Genomic DNA, 25,533 nt, shown 5'->3' with positions numbered 1-25,533 from the left:
AAAAGGTAATTGTGGGATTTGGAAACATTTTTTAAACTTAACTAAAAGTCTCCAACTTTTCCAAAATAGCTAAAATGGTTTATTTTTTTATGTGTACCATTAAGGAATTCCTCAGGGAATTTTTTTCTCCAGAGTAAATTGAAATTTCTAGCTCTGAAAGTAAAAAAAAAAAAAAAAAAAAAAAAAAAAAAAAAAAAAAAAAAAAAAAGTCAAGTACCTTTAAGAATGGGAAAATTAAAAATTTAAAAGTAAAAATAAATAGAATACACACATGATTAAGGAATTATAAATTTCAGTGAAAATTGTGACAAAAGTACTTAGAAAATATCTTTTTTTTCTTCCTTCCTTTTTTTAAATTTATTTACTTATTTATTTTTTAAAGTATTACATACGTTTTTTTCCCCCCTTTGACCTCTCCCTGGCCACTGCCACCCCCAGCACATGCCCTCCCCCCCCTCCCCAGTGTCTGTGTCCATTGGTTATGATAATATGCTTGCATACAAGTCCTTTGGTTGATCTCTTACCTCCACTCCCCTGCCTTCCCTCTTAGATTTGACAGTCTGTTCAATGCTTCTCTGTCTCTGAATCTATTTTTGTTCATCAGTTTATGTTGTTCATTATATTCCACAAATGAGTGAGATCATGTGATATTTATCTTTCTCCTGACTGGCTTATTTCGCTTAGCATAGTGCTCTCCAGTTCCATCCATGCTGTTGCAAATGGTAAGATTTCTTCCTTTTTTACAGCAGCATAGTATTCCATTGTGTAGATGTACCACTGTTTTTAATCCACTCATCTGCTGATGGGCACTTGGGCTATTTCCAAATGTTAGCTATTGTACATAGGGGTGGGTATGTCCTTTCTGATGGCTGCTTCTGATTTATTGGGGTATATTCCTAGAAGTGGGATTACTGGGTCAAATGGGAGTTCCATTTTTACTTTTTGAGGAAACTCCATACTGTTTTCCACAGTGGCTGCACCAGTCTGCATTCCCACCAGCAGTGCACCAGGGTTCCTTTATCTGTGCATCCTTGCCAGCACTTGCCGTTTGTTGATTTGTTGATAGCCATTCTGACAGGTGTGAGATGATATTTCATTGTCGTTTTGATTTGCATCTCTCAGATGATTAGTGACTTCTAGCATGTTTTCATATGTCTCTTGGCCTTCTGTATGTCCTCTTTTGAAAAGTGTCTATTTAGGTCCTTTGCCCATTTTTTGATTGGATTGTTTATCTTCATTTTGTTAAGTTGTATGAGTTCCCTGTAAATTTTGGAGATTAAACCCTTATTGGAGATAACATTGACAAATATATTCTTCTGTGCAATGGGCTTTCTTGTTGTTTTGTTGATGGTTTCTTTTGCTATGCAGAAGCTTTTTATTTTGATGTAGTGCCATAAAGTTGTAGGGATCACAATACCAGATATCAAGCTATATTACAAAGCCACTGTTCTCAAAACTGCCTGGTACTGGCACAAGAACAAACATATTGACCAATGGAACAGAAAAGGGAACCCAGAAATTGACCCAAGCCAGTATGCTCAATTAATATTTGACAATGAAGGCAAGAGCATACAATGGAGTCAAGACAGTCTCTTTAATAAATTGAACATTTGGAAACATACATGCAAAAAAATGAAACTAGACCATCAACTTACACCATACACAGAAATAAACTCAAAATGGATAAAGGACTTAAATGTAAGATGGGAAACCATAAAAATCTTACAAGAATCCATAGGCAGCAAAATATCAGACATATGTCATAGCAATATCTTTACCAATACAGCTCCCAGGACAGTGGAAATTAAGGAGAAAATAAACAGATGGGACTACATCAAAATTATTTACTTATTTTTTAAAGGAGAAGTCTTTTTCATGCTTGGATATAAAGATATTTAGATGTGAAAAAAACTTTTCTCGTAAGATGTTATTTAATAGTTTTTTTAATGTTATTTTTTCTGCTTGTCCTGATTGATAGATATAAGTTGATGATTAATATATAGGTCCTAATTAGTTTGCTTTCTAATGAATAGTAGTGAATAGGTTCAAAGTTTAATGATACCTCAATTTCAAAAATAAAAATACAGTAGAAGTTCTTGTGAAATGTTTCTTATGCTATATATATTTAAATAAGCCATGAAAAACATGTATAAATATGAAATTATATGATGCAACAATCACTTTTATGAAATAATTAAGGAAAAACTAGTGGGTAATTTCAATATTAAATTTAAATGTTTAAATAATCAATATTTATTATGAATATTTTTAAATTTTAATAAACAGTTAAAAATTCTAAACATTTAAAGGTCTAGTGTGTGAGCATAGATGTTTTCCTAACTACATTATTGCTGAAATTTATCGTGCTTCAGTGTCATGCATATTAGCAGTGGTCCTATATTTTATTTTATCTAAACTTTTAGCTGCACTGCAGTTTGAGAAATACAACTGCATTCCAACTATAATGGGATTTAAAAAATGAAATGAAATCCCTGACTCTAATGCTACGTTGCTTGAAATCTTTCTCTTTGAGATGATGGCTAAGTGCACTAGCTCACCCGGTGCTCTTTTTACTTATGTGATTCCATGGTTACAAATTATCTTCATCTTAACCAAAGTTTCTTACACAAAGTCTCCCAAAGTAAAGTTGATCTATAGGTAATAACATAGAACCAAGTTAAATTATTTATTTTGGGGAGTAAATTAAACAACATGAGCTTTGTCCAAGACTCGGGTAGAAAAAATATAACTTTGAAAGATATGATCTAATAATAAATTAGACTGGTCATGTCCAAATAAATGTAAATAAAAAATTTCAACCTTTATTTTATATGAATAGCTATCTGTTGCCTATGCAGTAAGTAAGCATATTTATATTTGTTCAATATATCTGAAATATAAGGACTTTATTTTTATAAGGGCTATATGTAAAAAGTATATATAAATCTAACATGATTTTGTACATGTCAAATTTTCTTCATATTTAGAATTAAAATATAAGAAAATGTTTCATATGTAGACATAACATGGAAATTCTTCAAGTTGAGTTCAAAATTAATTCAGAATTTTACAACAATAAGAGCCAAGCCCTGTCAGTGAATTTGGTTTTATATAAAGTGGTAGCATATTGTTCTTTATTTATGCTTCATTTAATATTGCTTTTTTTTGAAATTTCAGAGAACTGAGGTAATTTATAACTTCTGTATTTTTCATGTCAGAAATGTCAGATAAAGTTAAAGTCTGTCTATATTAGTGTTTTTTAAAATGTTTGTATGTTACTTCATCATATATCTATACATAATTTAGTAAAACATTTCTCTCTTTTTTTTAATATGTAGGCTATTTCAATATTTTTCACTTACTGGCAAGATTGTGATGGCTATCTTCTTGAATGCAGCTTATAATTATTAGTTTGCTTTTATCATTTTGGTATTCCAAGATGTGGGATATCAGGGTCAACTAATTTAAACACGTGTTTTTCCTAATGATATTGCATTATACATTTTCAGAGTTTAGAGTGCAAGATGTCAAAACCCTCCCTGCGACTGGCCGGGAAGGAGCCAGCATATGTCTTATTTAGAATGGCCATGTTTCTGCATGGTGGCTAATAGCTTCAGGTGGCAGAGAGACCAACTTCACTGACCTTGTCTTTTACATCTGATTTTGAAGTCAGGATGCCCCTTGGTTGGCAGTAGCGGGAATGGGGTGACGTGACATCCTTTCTGACCATGTTCGCTTCCTCCCTCCACTGTAGTGCCGAGGAAGGGGCTTCCGCATGGCTGGCCTGTTCGTCGTTGCTGGGTGGGTAGAATGTTGTGCCCCTCTCTGTAGACAAGAACACCGGATGATGATGATGAGATGAATGTAGATAGACGTGGAAACACGTTCACAATGTCATTTGAGCTGTGTCCTTCCACTGCCCCCTTCCCTCTCCATATGAGGAGGCTGGTTGGAGCAGGGGCAGACACATGTCCTTGGAGAACAGTGTATGTGAATAATTGGCTTCTTGTTTGATGTAAGGACAGGTCCCTTTGGACTCACCAAGAACGGTTTACTTTCTGTGTGTGTATTTGTACAAAACCTGGGTTCTGGGAGCTGTATGGCAACTCACCACGGATCGGTGTTAGCTCCTCCAGTCAGTATGCATCCTGTTCCTCAGGGCAGGCCCAGACCCTCAGGCCCTTTGGGGGATACCCGGTATTGGAAGGACACAGGTCATCTCAAATGGGGCTCCCATGTCCCTGCCCAGGGTCCACTCAGAGCTTTCCCCTCAGACCCCCTAGAAGGCCCTGCTGCCCTACATCTTGGTCCCTTGCCTTGGATTGAGACATTTCTTCTCTTCCCACTGGTTGGGAAGGTCAGACTATTTCAGGCCAGTGGCATGTTCTCCAGGAGTTCCAACCAGGAAATTCCCCAGTAGTTAAAGTTCTTGAAAACAATACTTTTATGTATCTGACTTTGGGGGCCAAATGCCTAAGAGAAAAAGGAAACAGTCTAGAACTCAAACTGAATGCATCATACCAGAAACCTGGGAAAATAAATGAATCACACAGGGTAGTCCTAAAATCCTGTGGCTTAAATATTGGCTACCTTAAAATGCAGAAACAATAGAAACAATCTGTGAATTGTCTATATACAGCTGACAAGGACTTCGGTACCGGGCAGCATTTTGCCTGCACCCAGGTTGGTTTGTTTGTTTTAATATATATGACAGGATTTTGAACAATGTTTACGTGCTGACCTAGCTTTATTAAAATTGCTTTTAAATGTCAAAAAAAAATAGAGTGCAAGATGTCTTCTAAGTTTAAGCAAACAAGTTAATACCGTGTTTTCCCGAAAATAAGACAGTGTCTTATATTAATTTTTGCCCCCAAAGACACGCTAGGTCTTATTTTCAGGGGATGTCTTATTTTTCCATGAAGAAGAATACGGTACACATTTATTGTTAAATGAAAGTAAAGGAAATTTATTACCTGTATACGGTACGGTAGTACAGTAGTTGTCAACACAAACCAGACAAACTGTGAATCCTACAGTATCAAGAATTTACTCATTTATTCAATGACAATCATGTCATCATCTTCTGGAACATCATCATAACAATCCAATTCCTGAATTTCCTGGTGAATTTGTGACTCCATTTCTTTCAGAATCAGTGGACCAAATCTCTCATGTTTAGCAATAGCACTGTCTTTAAATGAGTACTTCTTGTCAAGGTAGCCTGCTCGCAGTGCATTTGCAATGCAACTGTCAGTGATTTTCTCCCATGAATTCTTCACCCAAGTCACAACTTCTTGCAGTTTAGGTTTCACAAAGTTTCCATGCTGATTTCTCTCCATTCTATTTTCAATGTAGTCATTAATTTCCATGCGCAAATTGTCTTTGAATGGCTTGTTTATTGCAATATCAAGAGTCTGGAGATAGGCCGTCATTCCTGCGGGAATCATTATCTGATCTATTTTTCTTTTCGTGAAGAAATGTCTTCATGTCTTTAGCGCAGTGAGTGCTGGCTGCATCCCAGACTAGCAGACCTCTTTGGCTTCCTCACATAACAAGCGGCAGCATTAAATCGACCCACTTCCTTATAACTGCTTGTGTGGCCCAGGCTTTTTCAGTTTCAAGAATAAAAATGCCCAAAACACGTTCAATCTTTTCCTTCTTGCCCTTAGAATTGATTAAAGGTGGGATTTTAGTGCCATCCCGACGAATTGCCAAAATACAGGAAACACGTGCACTTTCGTAAGCAGTGGAGGGAATGTACGCTAAGGAGGCACCCCGCTGTTCAATTGTTGTTTGAGATGATTGGCCCATAAACACTGCAGTTTCATCCATAGCAATCATGTTGGAAAGATTGTATTTAGAGAAGTCAGCATCATCAATAAAGGACTTGAATGCAAGTGCTCGCTTAATAACTTGAGTATCTTCCAACCTAAACAATGTTGTAGATCTTCTTAAAGACAGTTCACTTCGCTGAAGGAAATTATCCAGCCAGTGTTGTGATGCTTTGAAGTCTTCGGGGGCTATGTCAAACTGTGGTGCCATTGCAAGGGCAAATTCTTGAATCTGAGCCCTATTCACAACCAAAGCCTTTGCTCTCCTGTCAACAACCCATTCACAGATCAGGTCTTCCAGCTCGGAAAATAATGGTTGCTGACCTGATCCACACTTGCGCTTTTTAGCATTTCCCTTGTCCACTTGTTCAATGAGGTTACCCCACTCTGCTCACCATTTTCGGACCAATTGGATACTCAACATCTTCTCTTTGCAGAAAGCAGTAAGATTTTGGCCCCAAGAGTCTTCCACGATTCCTTTCTTGTACTCCACGGAGTAGCTTTTTCTTTTTGCGCTCATTTCTAGGGGTAAAAAAAAAGGAATTGGGGTATCAAGGTGGGGGGAGGGGGATCACTCAAAATGACACAGGGGGGATCAGAGGGGGGAATCAAAATGGCACAGGAGAATCAGAGGGGGTATTACCATTTTAGTAACCCCTTTTGATCCTCCTGTGTCATTTTGATTGTCCCCTCTGATCCTCCTGTGTCATTTTTTTTTAAAATATATTTTATTGATATTTTACAGAGAGAAAGGGAGAGGGATAGAGAGCTAGAAACATCGATGAGAGAGAAACATCGATCAGCTGCCTCCTGCACACCTCCCACCGGGGATGTGCCCACAACCAATGTACATGCCCTTGACCGGAATCGAACCCGGGACCCTTCAGTCCGCAGGCCGACGCTCTATCCACTGAGCCAAACCGGTTTTGGCTCCTGTGTCATTTTGATTGCCCCCTCTGATCCTCCTGTGTCATTTTAAGTGATCCCCCTCCCCTTACCCCTGTGCCACTGAACACCTTCACCAGACATCCCCCCTACCCCTTTATCAGACATTTACCCCCTGGGGCCTGCCTGGGGACTGTCACTGGGCTTGCTGGGGCCTGGATCTGGGCTGGAGCAGGGTCTGCCACTGACTGAGAATGTTCAGTCATCATGAAGGCGGCCGCGAGCATCAGGTAGTGTCACCAGAGACAGACCACCACTCACCACCTTCGCCGCGTCCCGTCCGCTTTAATCCTCCTGTTCTTCTACACGCATCTGCGAAAGTCTCCTCCTCTCTCCCGCCCCGCGCTCACCGCTCACTCTGACCTCCACTCCCCCTCCACACAGCAGTGACGTCAGGACTCCGCGTAACGTCACTGGTTGCTAGACGCCAGTCGGGGTGGCCCTAGCGACCAGTTTACGGTAAATTAATTTTCATTCTGAGACAGAGCCTGGGGGCCTTATTTTCGGGGGATGCCTTATATTTCACTCAGAAGGAAACCTGTAAGTAGGTCTTATTTTCAGAGGATGTTTTATTTTCGGGGAAACACGGTAGCAAGGTTTTTGTGTTTTGTTTTATGCTGAAGTCCAACTGCTTCGTATACCTGGATGCTATACACATGCTAAAACACAAAATAAATTAGATAAATCAGGCTACCACAGGGTTTCTCCCTCAGTATTAGGATACATACTTGTCTAACTGGTCACAATTTTAGATAATGAATTACCTTCAGGTGGTAGAAAGCTAACCTGGGTAAAACAATTTTATTTTTTTTAATTTTTAAAAATATTTTTTATTTTTTAATTATAGTTGACATATAATATATTTGTTTCAGGTATACAACCTTGTGATTAGACATTTATGTAACTTATAAAGTGATCACCCATATAAATTTCTTACCCATCTGACCTCATATATACTTACTAGGGGCCCAGTGCATGAATTAGTGCACCTTGAAAGGAACTGTGGGCTGCGAGGCTGTGGTGGGCACAGGGGCGGGTCTTGGTCCATCCTCCGCACCCCTGCCTGGCCCCTCCTGCCGCGGCCCCTGGTCCCCTGTCTGCCTGCAGCCCCACTCCCACCACTGCCACTCCCACACTCTGAGGCGCCGGCCCTGCTCACACCTGCTGAAGGTGCGAAGTGATTGAAGCCGGTGCCAGCAATGGGTGCAAACGGGGCTGGCGCCTTCAGCAGGTACAAGTGGCAGCTGCTGCCCTGATTGCCTCTCAGGAGCAGGAGGAGGTGTAGAAGTCCTTGGGGGCAATCAGGGCTGGAGGCCGCCGCTCGCACCCGCTGATGGTGCTAAGCAATTGGGACCGGCGCTGGGCACTGGCAGCGGGTACGAGCAGCAGCTCTGGTGCTGGTTGCGGTTGCGAGTTGGGCCGGTGTTGGCAATGGGTGCAAGCAGTGGCTCTGGGACTGGCAGTGGGTGTGAGAGGCGGCTGCTGGCCCAAATCTCCCCTCAGGAGCAGGGGGAGGTGGAGAATCCCTGCGGGGTGATCAGGGCCAGCAGCCACCACTCACACTTCCTGACGGCGCCGAGCACCGGCAGTGGGTACGAGTACCGGGCAGGACTGTGGTGCGCAGGAGCAAAGAATTTTCAGTAACTATCAGAGGCTTGCCCCTATGACAGCGACCGGTGCCCCACCTTGGTCTGGCACCCCCACTCACCTGCTCCACCATCCCACCATTGCCAATGCCCGCCATGTTCCGCACACGCCCCATGGTGGTCAGCGCACGTCATAGTGACCGGTTGTTCTGGTTGTTCCGCCATTTGGTCTATTTGCATATTAGCCTTTGATTATATTGGATTGCAATGTTATTAACTATGTTCCCTATACTGTACTTTACACTGAGTAGCCAGATTATTATGATCTCTGAATGCATAATAATCTGGCCACTCAGTGTGTGTGTGTGTGTGTGTGTATTTGAGGCCTGGTGCATGAATTGTGCATGGGTGGGGTCTGGCCAGCCTGGCCAGGTGGAGGAGACAATTTGCATATTAGCCTTTTATTATATAAGATATATACTGAGTGGCCAGATTATTATGCATTCAGAGATCATAATAATCTGGCCACTCAGTGCATATTTTCATGACTATTTTGTAACTACAAATTTGTTCTTCTCAATCCCTTCCCTTTTTTCACCTACTACCCAATCTACCTCCCATAAAAATAACCTCTGTATCTTTGAGGTGGTTTTTTTTTCCATTTTGTTTTGTTTACTTTGTTTTTTGAATTTCACATATAAATGAAGTCATAAGGCATTTGGTATTTCTCTGACATATTTCACTCAATATAATACCTCTAGGTCCATCCATGTTCTTACAGATTGCAGGATGGCAACATTTCATCCTTTTTATTTATTTTTTATTTTTATTATGTCCAACTCATATTTTATTATATATGTGCACCACTTCTTTGTTCTCCATTTATCTATTGATGGACACTTAGGTTGCTTCTATACCTTGATTATTATAAATAACTAGAGGCCCGGTGCACGACATTCGTGCACTGAGGGGGGGTGGTCCCTCAGCCCGGCTTGTGCCCTCTCACAGTCTGGGACCCCTTGGGGATGTCTGCCTGCTGGCTTAGACCTGTTCCCTGCGGGGAGTGGGCCTAAGCCGGCAGGCAGACATCCCCAAAGGGTTCTTAGCGCTGCCTCGGGGGCGGGAGAGGCTCCTGCTCACCAGCCATGAGCCCACCTTCTGGCTGAGCGGCACTGACATTTAGGGGGCAGCTCCTGTGTTGAGCATCCACCCCCTGGTGGTCAGTGAGTATCATAGCGACTGGTCATTCTGCTGTTAGGTCAATTTTCATATTAGGGTTTTATTATATAGGATGCTGCAATTAACATATGAATGGTGAAGAATGAAATGGTAACACAGACAGAGTAGGGCCTGTGGGAAGGAATGGAAGGGCACAATGGAAGGGCAGGTCCTGTGGGGAGCTATGGAAGGCCATGAGAGATGGAGCCTGCGGTCATGAGCACGGGAGCACTATGGCAGTGGAGGTATCTGTGGAAATAAAAGAAAATCACTGTAGATGGATCACTGCCAGTGATGCAGAATGCAACTGTGATATGGATGGAGAGAGCCCGGGGTGAAAAATGGAAGAGCCTTACGTTTGATGCGTTGTGTTTAATGAGTACAATAAGCAAAGCACTGACCGTGGTAAGAAATAGAAGAATGCTGTGGGTAGTACCCAAACTCTCATGGAAAAATGATAAATTCAGTTACACTAAGCTTAATATCTTCTGTTCATCAAAATATACTTATGAAATAAAATGACCAGCCAGAAACTTAGAGTAAATATTTGCAAATTTTTCAAAAATTGAGCACCAATATTAGGAAAAGTACTGGTAGCATCCAGAATGTTAAAAAAAAAATTCCATCACTAATAAAAAACACAAATAAAACAACAGAAATATGGGCAAAAATTTTATACTTTACCAAGTAGGCAATACACATGGCCAGGAATCATATGAGAAAAATCCAATTTCATTGATAATCAGGAAATGAAACCTCAGTGGTATGGACAGAAATTGCAAGTGACTTATAATATTGAATTATGCCAAAGATAGGGTTTCACCCTGAACTCTCTTGAACATTGCTATTGGAAGTGTATTTTGAAAACAGTTTGTCATTAGATAATAATAGTTAGTTATTCTCATACTATGTAATCCAGTTATTGCAATTCTATGCATATAACATAGATAAAATCATGTAGTTGTGCACAAAAGGATATTTACAATAATCTTCATAGCAGCATTTATTATATTGCAAAAGCCCATCAGTATTAGATCAGGGAAAAAAAAAGAATTGTGGTATAGTCATAAAATGGAGTAATATAAGGCAATAACAATTAATGAACAATGCATACCATATTTATCAGTGTATGTGAATGCAGTCATTGTTGAGAAAAGGAATTAAGTTGCTTGCAGATACATCATTTTCTGAATGGCATTGTGGAATATTCTCTAGCAAAACAACCATAACTGATGAAAATTAAACAATTATCTAAAGTTTCTGGAAATACAGCAAATGTAGGAATATTTCTTCAAGAACATCAACTAAGTCTTGGAAAAAATAACATGTGTGTGGCACTTGTTGCTAACACTCTCACTCACGCTACAGGCCACCTTCCCAGCATGGTGGAGGCTCCTCTCTGGATGGATCTGGCAAAGAATATAGAGCTTCCTGGTCCCCAGCTCTCAGCCAATGACGATGCTATCGCCCCAGGAGAGGCAGGCTGTCAGCACTTTTTACTCACCCCTAACCTCCACCCTATGATTCAGAGTTTTCCTTTACCCACCATAGCCCACTGGTGTAGGCTAGAAGTTCTAACCCAGGAATGGGAGATTGGGAATACTGAAATGCCAATCACCCTTGGCCTGGTTTGCTTGTATGGCAGATGTTTCACAGCTGAAAAGGTAGGCTGAAAAGACTATAAGCTATCGTCTCTTCCTCCACCCAGCTCCATAATTTAAAAAGGGGTATCACTCCAAGAGAGGCAGAGTCTTCCCACCTGCAGCGCTGGAGAGTGGTGCAGAAATTTAGCCCAGGGCGAGAGGCTGGCTATATGAACAGATATTCTGAAGCTCTCCCTAAGGGCACTGACTGTGCAGTATTTGTTAAGCAATTAACAGGAAGCTGGTAGCTCCATGAGAACAAGCTAAACTGTAGGCTAGTGCTGGAAAGAATCAGGGAAAGATACAGCTAAGAAGAGCCCTCCCTTGGTCAGAACAAATTTTAAAGGTTTGCTTATAAACTTCCTCTTACTGTAAAAAAGGCCTTCATTTAATTGGATCATAATGTGTACAATTTGTGCCCCAGGGCATTGTCAGAAACAATAGAGCAATCAGCCTGCAATTAGTGGAAGGTAACTGTTGGTGAGATACTAAGAAAGGCCTACAGCTTAATGAGAGATCAGGGAAAGAGGCCTCCAAAGATAGTCCCTCAAAAGCTTACACTGTCATCACTGGGTGACTGTCATATGCCCAAGGCTATACTTTCTGGGGAATGAGATGAGAGAAAAAGAATTTAAAAAAAGAAAAATAATGACTGAATATTTCCCAGAAATCTAATCTACACATCCAAGAATCTCAACCAACTCTAAGCAGGATAAAAAGAAATAAATCTACACTCAGATACCATAGTAAAGTTAATGAAAGAAAAAGATTTTCAAGAACACCTTGTAAGCAGCAAATCCTTGTAACAATCATATACAAGGAAATTTCAATAAAATGAACTGTCAGAAATAGAGGAGGCCAGAAGGTAGTATGATGACATATTCAAAGGCAGTGGGCAAACACACAAAAAAGCAGTCAGGCTTCATTTTCAACAAAATTATCTTTTAAAAATGAATATGAAATAAAGACATCCACAGATAAACAAAAACAGAGATTTCATATCTAGCAGACCACACTTACAAGGAACACAAAAAAAGAGGCCTTTATGTAAAAGGAAATACCCAGACACTAATTCAAACCTATCCCCAAAATTAAGAGCACTGGTAAGGCTAATGAAAAAAATAACAGCCAATAGAAATTCACATTTCTTCTCCCAATATATTTGATCTGATTTAAAAGCAATTGTATAAAATAAATAGAGACCCAGTGCACGAATTTGTGCATGGGTGGGGTCCCTCTAGGTGGCCTGCAGGGATTGGGCCGAAACCCGCAGTCCAATGCCGCCTGCAGTTCCTACCTCCCGCTCCAGCTTATCCCGTCCCCGTCCCCGTCCCCACTGTGCCTGTCTTGGGCTCGTGCCCAGTCAATCCCGATTGGGAGAGGCTCGGGCTGCTATAGCTGGCACCCTCCCAAGGGGAGTGGCCTGCGAGATTGAACTGAAACCAGCTCACTAACATCCCCTGAGGGGTCCCCGATTGTGAGAGGGCACAGGCCAGGCCGAGGGACCCCACCAGTGCACCATCGGGCCAGGGAAGGACTGCAGGAGGGCTCCAGGGCATGTCCAGCCCATCTCGCTCAGTCCCAATCAGCCAGACCCCAGCAGCAAGCTAACCTACTGGTTGGAGCATCTGCCCCCTGGTGGTCAGTGCACATCATAGCAAGCAGTTGAACAGCCTTAGCGTATCATTAGCATATTACACTTTGATTGGTTGTTCGGTTGTTTTGCCGTTCGGTCTACTTGCATCTTACCCTTTTATTATATAGGATAAGTATGTCATTGCATGGTGAGGTCTATAGCATTTAGATAACCCAGCTGATATGAAAGTATTCCTGGAAAGTACAAATTATTGAAATTGACTCTAGACATAAGAGAAAATGAATAGACCTACATCGAGAAAAGAGACTGAATTAGCAAATTTTAAGTGTCTATTGGATAAAGCTCATGCCCACAGGGCTGCAATGATGGATTCTCAAAAGGCTAAAGCCAGAATTACTGTATGAGCCATCATTTCCACTTTGACCACAGGTATCTAACGAGGAGAAATGAAAACATATGTCCACACAAAACACCCCACAAACCCTGTATATGGATGTTCATAGAAGCAATGTTCATAATAGCCAAAAAGTGAAAATAGCTCCAATGTCCATCATCTGGTGAATGGAGAAATCATTGTTTATAGCATTCTTTTATATTTTTATTGCTGTAAAATTGATATCAATTGTGTCCTGTTCATATCTGATTTTACTGATTTTAACCTCTCTCTTTCTCTTTGTCTAGCACCACTCAATAAATATACTAAAACCACTGAATCGTATACTTTAAAAGGGTGAATTTTATGAAGTGAAAGTTATATTCCAATAAAGGTGTTATTAAAAAAAAACAAGAAAGGACAACATATAAAATTTTCCATTCTGATAAAGCTAAAGTCTAGGCAATGGTGTATACACAGGTGATAAAAGTAAAAAGAGAGGAAGGGCATGCTTACCAAGAAATTAGGATGATGGCTATTTGTAAGAAGGAGGGAAGGGTCTGTGATCAGGGAAGGACACAGAGGACAATTCTGCAGCACTCTTCAAAATACCTGTTTGTCTAACACATCAGGATGGTCAGTCAGAGCACATTGCCACCGTTCTAATGAGAAATAATTTAGGCTGTAAAAGCAGCAAAATCACATCATTGCTGAGACCCCAAAGTGACTCATCTGTGCTGTCCTTTTGTTTATTTATTTTAATAATTCAGAACTTACAGAGGGCAATCTATTGGCTATTCTCTTTTCCTCACCCCACTCTCCACCATACTCCACGCCAACTCATTTACGCTACTACTAGTATGTGCCCTGACAGATTGTTCTTTACCGAGTGCCTTCCTCAGCCTCCTGAACACTGTTCCCAGTGGGGTTTGACCAGTTTGTGTTATCCACAAGAAATCAGACTGTGGGAGGAAAGAGTACTGGGGATAATTAATTATTTTTTTCCCTCTCTTCTGCCTCACAGTTTATAGAAGTTGTATTCAGACTACAGCTTCTGTCTGGCAATCCTTTTCCCAAGGTTCCTTCTCTCCACTAAATTCTAGTAACAGTTTCTTGTACCTGCCCATGGGACCTACATGCCATATTGTCTTCCTGCTGTTGTGAGTGAATGGGTAACTCAGTATTGTTTGTTGGTTCCCTCAATTCTGCTAACACTTCTGTAAACAGACTCTGTATTAATAAATCTTTTTTAAAAATCTCAATTGAATGTGTCATCTAGCCTCTGCTTGGCCCTTAATTGCAAGGAGAATAATCAGAACTTCCAAACTTCTATTCTAAACTTTAACAAATTTCAGTTATTTCTATACAGTTTATCAAAGCAGAAGGTTGAGAATTTATTAATGTATCCATGTAGTAAAATCACATATTGTAAGAACATTACATCACCAAGTTAAGTATTATTATTCTTTTTTTCTCCATGTTAATGGAATAACTGTGTAAATCTCTACCATCCTTTAGTTATGAAAAGATTTTATACTTAAATGATAGTCATTATTTAGTAGGTATGCATGTATGGTTTTATACATGTCTGGCAATTTTTTTTCATCTGCAATTTTTAAGAATATATCACATCTTTTATTATATGTATAGTTTTCAGTACATTTTTTTTTTCATGTAAGAAAGAAAAAGAAAAGCTAAGTATTTATTTAAAACACGTTCATTGGCCTTTTACAAAATCTGACCTGTGCTTTCTACATTTCTTATGGCTCTCTTGTCATAATATCTGGAGCATGACCCGGGTCCTGATGTTCTATTATAGTTCTTGGCCCCAAATGAGCCTCTGGATAATGCGCATTATAGTTTAAATAAAATTACTAGTCCATCACAGATTTAGCAGTATTTCTTTTTGGAAGTTATTATATTTGAGATAATAATAGTACATCTGCAATACAGTAGTACAATATACTATAAGTAGTTAAACTGCCAAGTCAGGAAATTGTGTGTGGTACTCAGATATAAGAACCAAACAGATGGTCAAGAAAAATATATGTTATCTTGGAAAATAAAATACAAATTGTAAATATATGTCCTAAAGAAAATCTCTTGGACTCCCAGAAAAATGTTTATAAATCCCCATGGACCCAAGGGTCACATTAGGAGTAATAGGCACATAATTTTGTATTCTCTTAACACTGCATTATTAGGTGTTAAACAGTATGTAACACTGATACTGTATTGCTGTTTCAATGTGATTACAACCAGGTGGAACAATATTAAACAGCATAGACTTTGTATTCCATGCATGTAATCCAATTTCAATGTACTTTAAGGTACAATTAAACAGGGTCAGACCCAATTATAGGGTGGAGGAGATGCTTTTCCTGAATTCAGTATGTACTATGTTAGCAAATAAAAGGTGTTATTCTGACATATCTGGAAACCCCATCTCCTTTTGGTAAATCACACAGTGAACCTGTCCTTGAAATGTTAGGAAAGAGTTAACTAAGAAGTAACTTTCAAGCAGTGACATATAACACTTTTAGATAATTGTGTGTTTAAATAAGATATATTCTGATACCTTAAACACTCCAAATATAGAAAGTTATAGAGATCATATGACTCTAAGTGGAGTATGGACTATTATATTAAAGAAATAAATTGTTGTTTTGTAATTATTTTAAAATCTGAACCAAATTTTATGCTGAAGTTTAGATCAAAAGTCCTGTAATCTTTCTCTTGGCAAGTGGATAATTTAGGCAAATGGCTGGTTAGTGCCATTTCAAAGAACATGTTTAACTAACTTGTAAGGTGTGTCAGATTCATCTGATAAAATTGAATTTAATTATTTCAATTGTATATGTTCCAGAAGAGACTTTATATTTATTTATAAGTTATTTGATAGCCATCAAGACTTAAATGTTTGAAATTATATCTATCTCTGTTAGTATTTGATAATTAAATTTAAGTTTTAAATATTTACTATGGTCTTAAATAATGGTCTCAGAATGTTGACTAAATATATTTTAATTAAAAATGCTAGTTAATTATGTAATATAATCTCTTCTTTTAATTTGTTTCTGCTAACTGCTTCTAATGAAACCTCCTTGTGCATACCCTAAAATACATTTATGAAAAAATTTTAGCAATTTTTTGACATTGTCACATATTTCATTAGTGACATACTAGATATACTAGAAACATTTAGGATACATTCTATCAATTGTGTATTTATAAAGGCATAAATTTCATTATATTCAGCTGTTATTTTATAATCAGTGGCAAAATGTTCTTGAATTAGGTGATCCAGATGATTTTTAAGTTTTATGAAGGTTGGACTGTATCTCATTTATTGACTTATCTTTTTTTTATTGTTTGAAGTATTACAAATAGTAGTACATATGTCTCCTTTTTTTTTTTTCCCCATTGACCTCCCCCCGGCCTCCCCTACCCCCCAGTACATGCCTTTACCTGCCCCCCCCAGTGTCTTGTATCCATTGGTTATGCTTATATGCATGCATACAAGTCCTTTGGTTGATCTCTTACAGCACCCCCCAACCTCCTCTGCCTTCCCGCTGTAGTTTGACAGTCTGTTCAATGCTTCTTTGCCTCTGTATCTATTTTTCCCCCATTTCTTTCCTTTTAAAAATCTTGCCTCTGCAGACTAGAAATAAACATATAATAACAAAATGTTTGAGTCCCAATTTCAATGTCCAACAGTTCTGAGTCCCCATTTCAATGTCAAACAGTTCCTTATGTGTACATGTCAGCAATGTTATCTGGATGGTGGGCACATGGTGGCAATGAAGGTCCGACCCTCTCTGGTTTGGTCCTAGGCAACCTGCTGCATCGCACAGCTGCTGACTGCTAGCGTGGCAAGGCGTCATCTGCGTCTTCCATCTCTGGACTGTTTCTCCTCTTGTCTTCTTGGTTGGAGCAGACATGTCTATTCCTCTCTGTTGCAGGAATCCACTTGGTCTTGGAGTTGTTTTCTGAAAATATACAAACATATTCCTCTCTTGCCTTTTGTGCCAAGAGGGACCCTCTTCTCACAATCCAATTGCCCTCAGCTGTTGCCTGAGCTTTCTGTTCATGCTGAGCTTGAAGCCTCATGGTGGCTGGTACCATGGATCTGTCTCTCGCCCAATCGTGTGAGCTGGGCCCTCCCTGGAGAAGAAACCTGAGTTCCCAAGATATGTGATCAGTGCTGGGGCCCCGCCAGCAGGCCAGGGGATTCCCAAGGCAGGTACTGGGCGTGGAGGCCACGGGGGCATAGGCTACCAAGGAGACAGAACTGAACCTCACATCACCCTGCTTGGCCCCAGAGGATGACTGGTTAGCCAGAGACAGGTAAGATTCCTCAGGGAAGGAACAACCTAAGACAGGCACAGTCGCAGGGGGGCCATCAGGAGAGAACTTGGGGGTCAACAGAGGTGGGGCACAGACCCTCACCCCCCCCAACCTTGCAGGGGCCTGAACCCTCACCCCTTCTGAGGGAGGTCTCCTGCCCCCATGGCTGCTTTGCTTCCCATGCCCAGCTCAGATCGGGACACAGGTGACAGACAGTGACTTGGCCCAGCTCAGATTGGGACCCAGGTAACAGACAGAGACTTGGCTGACAGCAGCTGCCCTATATCTAAATCCAGCCTAGCACCAGGAATGCTCAGGGCCTACTCAAGAATGCAAATAATCCTTTCCACTAATATTTACAGAGTAAACTAAGATTGTTGGTAGAGCACTAAATTTGACAGTAAAATAATAATCAAGTTTTCAGGTTAATTTAAATAGGCTAATTGAAATAAGTGAATATTCAGTACTGTATTCTTAATCATGCCTAATATAGAAGAAGGGTTTGAAAATAGTGTTTTACTAAATGGATGCAATTTTTTTCCCATACTTGCTATATATCCTCTGATTAAAAGCACATTCAATTTGTGTCCAATTTATGCAATAAAGCTGAAAAATGCTATAATAATAGATGCCACTTCATTTTGTCTATTCATCTCTCTCAGAGAAACAGAGACAAAACTCAAACAGGTATACGTGTCCACCACTAAACAAATTTGCCTTCAAATTTTTTATGCAAGTATACAAAATAAAAATAAATTAAAATGTTTCATCTCTAGTAAATCTTATGTTTGAGAAGTCATCTGAGCAGAAATCACTTAAAGCTTAGTTAGTATCTTTTGACCTAATATATTGCACAGAAAAATGTGAGTTCTGCTCTGCTCATAAAATTCATATACCACATGTAATACAAAATTACCTTGATTATTGCATAGTTAGCAATTAGTTGTTTCAATTAGAATGTTTAAAACACACCCTTTAAAAATAAATATTACCTCATTCATTAGACACTGTCACAGAGTCTTGGTCTTGTGTTATTTATATTTCTGGAAAAATGTAGCACTTAAGGAATAGTGAGGTATATGAGCTAAACTGAATTTATGGATTATATATTTGTTTAGCTAAGCATCAGAATTGAATTAATTCTGATTTGGGGACAATTTAATCAACACATAATAGAAAGAAACTTGACAAAGACAGCAAAGAGCTACTAATGGTGTGTTATTTTACACCAAATAATTGCTTGGTCCTATTTTCAATTATTTTGTGACTGATCAACCAGGTATTTTGATTCGATTTCAAGGATTATAGTAATGAACACCTTAGTAGAGGAAGTATTCATGAAGAAGCTAAAGGGGAAATGCATCATGGGTCATAAACCCTTTCAATTTGCTTCAGCAGAATAATCTACTTTTGTTATAGATCTCAAAATGACTATTTGGTGGTGCCAATGCCTATCTGTTTCTCCATTAACTTTTTCCTCCCTTACCAGCTTCTGTTTTCATTTTAGAGTTTTGTCCATAGTTCCTTAATTAATATATGAATAAGATTTCTTTGGGAAATTAAGAAAGTACATGATTTTTAAAATCAAGGAATGACAAAAAATTTAAAATATGACTTATTATTAAAATATGACTAATTATTTATCAATTATTATTAAGTCTCATTGACTAGTCATAGAAATAGTGAAAGAAGTATTTAAGTATTTTGAGAATTACCAGGCCAGAAAATGGATGTTAAAATACATAGTTTAAATTTTTGTTTGCCAATTATTATCTGTGGCTTGTTAGATTATATGATAAAATTTTCTCTCTACAAAGACAAAATGGCAGTAAGGAAGATAAATTAGTGAAGTTTGCATAAAGCTAGATATATTCAATTTAAATTAATATTTTATTTGGGGGTTATTCCATATATATGTATATATATACACACACACATATCTTTTAGATTTTATTAAGAATTTATACTGAAAAATCAAAAATTTAAAAACCTATTTTGCGGGTGAATTACCTTGCTAGAGCCACCATAACAAATTATTGTAAAGTGGATGGCTTAAAAGAACAATGTATTCTCTCATAGTCTGGAGCCCAGAAGTCTGAAATGAAGGTGTGGGTGGGGCTGTGCTCCCTCTGAATGCTTTAGGGGAGGGTCCTTCCTGCCTCTTCCAGCTCCTGGGTGGCCCTCTAGGTGTTCCTAGGCTTGTGGCGGGATCACTCCAATGTGTGCCTCTGTCTTCACATGGCCTTCTATTCTGTCCCTTATAAGGACATTTGTCATTGAATCAACCACATATTACGATTCGAAATAGAAATTCAACAACATTGTTCTGAATAGTTGGTAGATCAAAGAGAAAATAGAAATGGATATTATAAAAGCTTACATAATGTAAATGAAGTGTAACTTAATTGGGATTATAGAGCCTTACATTTTATATTAGGAAAGTAAAAGAAAAAGGCTCAACTTAGTTAGCTAAGCATCCAACAACTTTAAAGTTTTAAAAAAATAAAAGCTAAAGAATAAACCCAAAGAAAGTAGAAGGTAAACCTTTATAAAGAGGTATTGTCTCTGACTACATGTGAATCTCTGCTTTCTCTCTTAACAGTTTTTGACCTTGAAAGTAACTTTAGCTCTCAATTTGTCCTCATTTATAATGTATGGGGGTTAGTAATAGTACCTGTCTTGCAGAGCTGTGGTGAGGATCAAATGAGTAAATATGTAAAAGATACAGGGCGCCAGGATATTGCTCAGTTCTTTGTGGTTAGCCTTTATTATTAGAGGAGTAGACATTAATTAAGAAGAGATAAAACACATATCAAACGAAGTCAAAGCTATTTTTAAAAAAAGTAATAAAATCCACTACTGATTAGGAAAAGAGAGAGAAGGCCACATTGACAATATTCTCAAAGAACAAAGAGCAAAATAGAGACAGACTCATATATAGAGAGCAGGCAGACAGCTCTGGTGGGGGCAGGGGTTGAGGGTGGAGGGATTGAGCAAAAAAAAAAAAAAAAAAAGAGAAAAAATAACTCAAGAACATGGACAACTGTGTGGTGATTTTGGGGCTGGGGTAGGTGGAGTTGTAAGAGGGTATAAGTGGGATAAATGGTGATGGGGGGAAAAAAAGGAGGAAAAAAGAATAAATAGAACATGAGGAAGGAGTGACCATACACAACTCTCCACAGCTTTACTCTGAAGGGTATCATAGAAAATGGGGCAATGTGTGGAGGAGGAACACTGGAGCCAAGTGGGGTTTTAAAATTGCCCTCAATTTTTCAGGGTGGGCTAAGTTCAGGCAAGTTTATATGCAGGTGGCAAAGATTCAGCTGAACAAGAATGTGCTGAATTCTCTGAGAGGTCAAGAGGAGCAGCAATCCCAGAAGACTGGACAGAGGCCAGGAAAAAATAAATAATTTATGAGTGAGTCTAAGTTTAAATAAACAGTGTTCTGTGAGACTATTTCTTTTTTAAAGAAAACACTTATTCTGCCAGAGAAAGAGGTGCTAATTTGGGAGCAACTGATTATTGGGAGCCAAATCTATGCCAGGCACCCTGCTCGGAGGAACACGTGATTAACAAGGTGGGCCTGACTCTGTTTAATTATTTATTTAGGCTTTTGAGAGACGAAAAAAGAAAAGTTCAGTCAGGAATTAGAGCCAGAAATACTAATGCAAATGAAACCATACTCAGTGAACCCCCTTGACCCAAGACCTTTATATTTCCCCTTCTGCCTGAAAGACTCAAATATCATGCCAATAGCCACCTGGCTCATTCACCCCCTGCATGTATGTCTCTTCTCAGATGTCATCTCAGCAAAAGCCATTCCTAACCACGCTATCTAGAGAGAATCCTTTCATCCTCTACCCTTTGACCTCTCATTTTTCTCCAGTAGGGCTTATCACTTCCTTATATTGCATAATTTCTCAAAACATTGTGATATTTTGCCGAAACCGGTTTGGCTCAGTGGATAGAGCGTCGGCCTGCGGACTCAAGGGTCCCAGGTTCGATTCCGGTCAAGGGCATGTACCTTGGTTGCGGGCACATCCCCAGTGGGAGGTGTGCAGGAGGCAGCTGATCGATGTTTCTCTCTCATCGATGTTTCTAACTCTCTATCCCTCTCCCTTCCTCTCTGTAAAAAATCAATAAAAAATATATTTAAAAAAAAACATTGTGATATTTTTATTTATTAATTGTTGCTACCTCCCACTGGAATGCAAATTGCTTGATGGCAACGAGTGTATTTTGTTCAATGTTGTATTCCATATTCTAAAAGAGCTCATTCACATGAGCCTTAATAAATGCCAATGAATAGAGAGGGAAGGAGGGAGAGAATGGGTAAATATAGTTGGTTTTTCCAATAATCTAGACATCAATTTTCCTTCCCTTTCATTCACCAACCACACTGAACTCTCAGTTCTACTTCTAAAATATATTTTGATTATTTCTAATTCTCTGTGTCTCAATTGCCTACTCTAATATTCATCTATCTGTTGTCTATTGTCTTAATAGTAGTCCCCCAAATTCTATTGTTTCTACCCTATTTCTGTTCCCACTTAACCTCTTCAAATGCTTTATTATCCAGGACTGCAAACAAATCTATTCACTTCCGAGTGACACACTGTATATTAATGTCATTTGCTTTATAAACATCCTTAAAAAGATAGTCTAGAACAAAAACTAGCAAAGTCTCTGTTCAGAAGACATGCAGAAACATGAGACCCAACAATAGTAAGAGCTCAATAATATTGCCCATTTGACTAAAAGTTAGCCTAACTGTGTAACTGTTTGGTGTAAGGATGGTAGTGAAAGTTGAGATGAGCATGGGGAAGTTCACCCAAATTGGAAGAATTTGGGGATGGTATCCCTGGAAAAAGCAACTATATATGTGAAGCTCCTAAGGTGATATTCCATAGGACAACTGGAAGGTGCCCGTGAACAGTTTAGGCAAGTATGCCTAGCAGAAATTGTTCTGTTTGCAGTCCATTTCTCAGACTCCTTTTTTACCATGACATTGACACTACATATTACTCTTTAATGCACTTCTGTGTCCATGTTACTCTCTACCTATCTGCTCATTTTATTATAGCAGGGTTAATAGCCTAACTACATAGAATTTGCAATGTCTAATTTTTCACATTTCAATCTTGGTTGATGATTTTATATTGCTGCATTTATTTTGCTCTCTATTTCCAGTGCACATTGCCTGTTCAGAAACTAGATGCTAGTGATATTTGGCATTCCTTCTACATGGAGTCTGCTTATATCTGTCCAGTTGCCAAGAAAGCTGTCTTTCTTTAAAACCCTGGAAACATAAGCTTTGTGTACCACATAGGCCTGTGAAAGAACAGGAATGGTTTTCAATCCAAGCACAACCTCTTAGTGTCTATACTACATTTTATATCACCCAACCAGAAGCTCTGCTTGTCCCATGAAGAACGGATTTTTGTATTTAAGCTATCACACTTGGTTACATATGCTTCTGTTTCAGTCACCAGGGATCATTTCTTGTGACAGATGCTCAGTCAGGCACACAGATTCAATTCTTAGTAAGATATTATTACTTTCCAAGTAGATTTCATAATTAGAGACCAATTTTAAAAATTAATTGCCATAGGCTTAAGTGTTTTTAGATTAGAATTATGGGCTTATAGGTATACATAGCAAGGACAAATGTAATGGTAGCAATGAGTGGGAACAGGCATGGGAATGGGAATGTCCCCAACCTGGGACATTTTATTTGAATACTAGAGACCCGGTGCAGGGATCGGACCAAAACTGGCAGTCCGACATCCCCTGAGGGGTCCCAGATTGCAAGAGGGTGCAGGTGAATCCGAGGAACCCCACTGGTGCATGGATCCATGGACCGGGCCTCTAGTATGCATACAAGATCTTTGATTAATCTCTTCCCACCCTTCCCTGCTTCCCTCTGAGATTTATCAGTCTGTTCCATGTTTTCATACCTGTGCATTGAGCGTCTGCCCCCTCGTGGTCAGTGCGTGTCATAGCTACTAGTCGAACAGTTGAATGGTCAGACACTTAGCATATTAGCCTTTTATATATATAGATTGGATAATGGAAAAAACTCACCAGAGAGGTGGGGACAATAGGAAGAGAAGAAACATTACAAATGAATGACATATGGTAGTTAAGGAGACATTTGAGAACATGGGGCTATGGTATGCCAGTAATGAGCTCTTTGACCTCACTATCTCAATTTTCTTGTTTGTATATGAAGCTATTGAGATAGGTGATCTCTAGCTCTTTTATCCACCAAGTTTGAGGATGAACATTCTCAGCAATCAGATTGTTGACATTCCAGAAAATGTCAACATCACTCTGAAGGGTCACACAGTTATTGTGAAGGCCCCAAAGGTACCCTGCAGAGGGACTTCAGTCACATCAATGCAGAACTTAGTCTCTTTGGAAATAAAAAGAAAAGGCTTGGGTTGACAAATGGTTAGGGAATAGAAAGGAACTGGCTACTGTTCACACAATTTGCAGTCATGTATAGGACATGATCAAGGGTGTCACACTGGGCTTCCATTACAAGATGAGGTCTGTGTACGCTCACTTCCCCATCAACATCATTATTCAGGAGAATGGTTCTCTTGTTGAAATCAGAAATTTCTTGGGTGAAAAATACATCCACAGGGTTGGGATGAGATCTGGCGATGCTTATTCAGTAACTGAAGCCCAAAAAGATGTGTTAATTCTTGAAGAAAATGACATTGAACTTGTATCAAATTCAGCTGCTTTGATTCAGCAAGCCACAACTGTTAGAAACAAGGACACAGAAAATTAGGGGATAGTATCTATGTTGAAAAAATAACAATTCAGCAGTCTGATGAATAAGATCTAAGTTGTCCAGCTATAGAAATAGCAATATGCTAGATGATTCCTCATACATATTTGTGACATTTTAAAGATGCAATGAATGTTGTATATTAAAAAAAAAAAAAAGAGAGAGATAGGTGATCTCTAAAATCCAATTGCAGCTGTATCACTCATATCAAGTCTAGATATTGTTTTATGTTCTGAAATGGTCAAGCTTTTATTTATTTACTAGAGGCCTGGTGCATGAATTCGTGCATGGGTGGGGTCCCTCAGTCTGGCCGGTGATCGAGGCCAGCCTAGGAGAGGGACCATTGGAGGTTGGCTGGCTGTGGGAGGTTGGCTGTGGGAGTGCACTGACCACCAGGGGGCAGCTCCTGCATTGAGCATCTGCCCCCTGTTGGTCAGTACACATCATAGTTCTAGTCGTTCTGGTCATTCAGTCATAAAGGTCGCTTAGGCTTTTATATATCCTATCTAATAAAGAGGGAATATGCTAATTGACCCTTGCTGTCGCAAAGATGGTGGTGCCCAAAGCCAATAAGGAGGGAATATGCTAATTGATTGCCCCACCCTCAAAGATGGTGGTGCCCATAGCCAATAAGGAGGGAATATGCTAATTGATTGCCCCGCCCTCAAAGATGGTGGCGCCCATAGCCACAAGATGGTGGCGTCCAGTCCCCTCAGCCACGCCGGGGCAGCAGGCGCATGGCAAGGCTAGGCCCGGCCCCAGGTGGGCCCGGCCATTCCATGCACCTGCCTCTGGAGTCCCCCAGTCCCCTGTGCCCCCCAGCCACCCAGGGCTGGCCCGAGGCGCAGGCAAGTCTCTGATGGTTGCTGCCCAGCCAACACCTGAGATTTAGGCAAGCCTCAGATGTCAGCTGCCCAGCTGCCCAGGGCCACCTGAGGCTCAGGTAACCAGGGCAGGCCAAGGCAGTGGAAGTGGCAGCAGCAGAGGTGTGATGGGGCATCGCCTTCCCCTGATTTCCGGGTCACCTCCTGCCCCTGAGGGCTCCCAGACTGTAAGAGGGGCCAGGCTAGGCTGAGGGACCCCCCTGTCCAATGCATGAATTTTCATGCACTGAGCATCTAGTATATATATACTGTATATATTATTATGACAAGGTAATTCTCCATAAGATACTGGGTTACTGAGAAGATTCCT

The 25,533-nt window shown here is 39.7% G+C and overlaps 1 pseudogene across 1 annotated transcript; it reads left to right on the top strand.

Moving 5' to 3' along the window:
* Window positions 1–23,819: 23,819 nt before the first annotated feature.
* On the top strand, window positions 23,820–24,389 carry LOC308244073 (large ribosomal subunit protein uL6-like; annotated as a pseudogene). Its single transcript has one exon. The product of its transcript is annotated as a large ribosomal subunit protein uL6-like (transcript).
* Window positions 24,390–25,533: the final 1,144 nt, after the last annotated feature.

Source organism: Plecotus auritus (assembly GCF_963455305.1).
Source record: "Plecotus auritus genome assembly, chromosome: 3".
Classification (NCBI taxonomy): domain Eukaryota; kingdom Metazoa; phylum Chordata; class Mammalia; order Chiroptera; family Vespertilionidae; genus Plecotus; species Plecotus auritus.
Note: the sequence above shows the minus strand (reverse complement) of the source record. Positions and strands in the feature narration are given on the sequence as shown.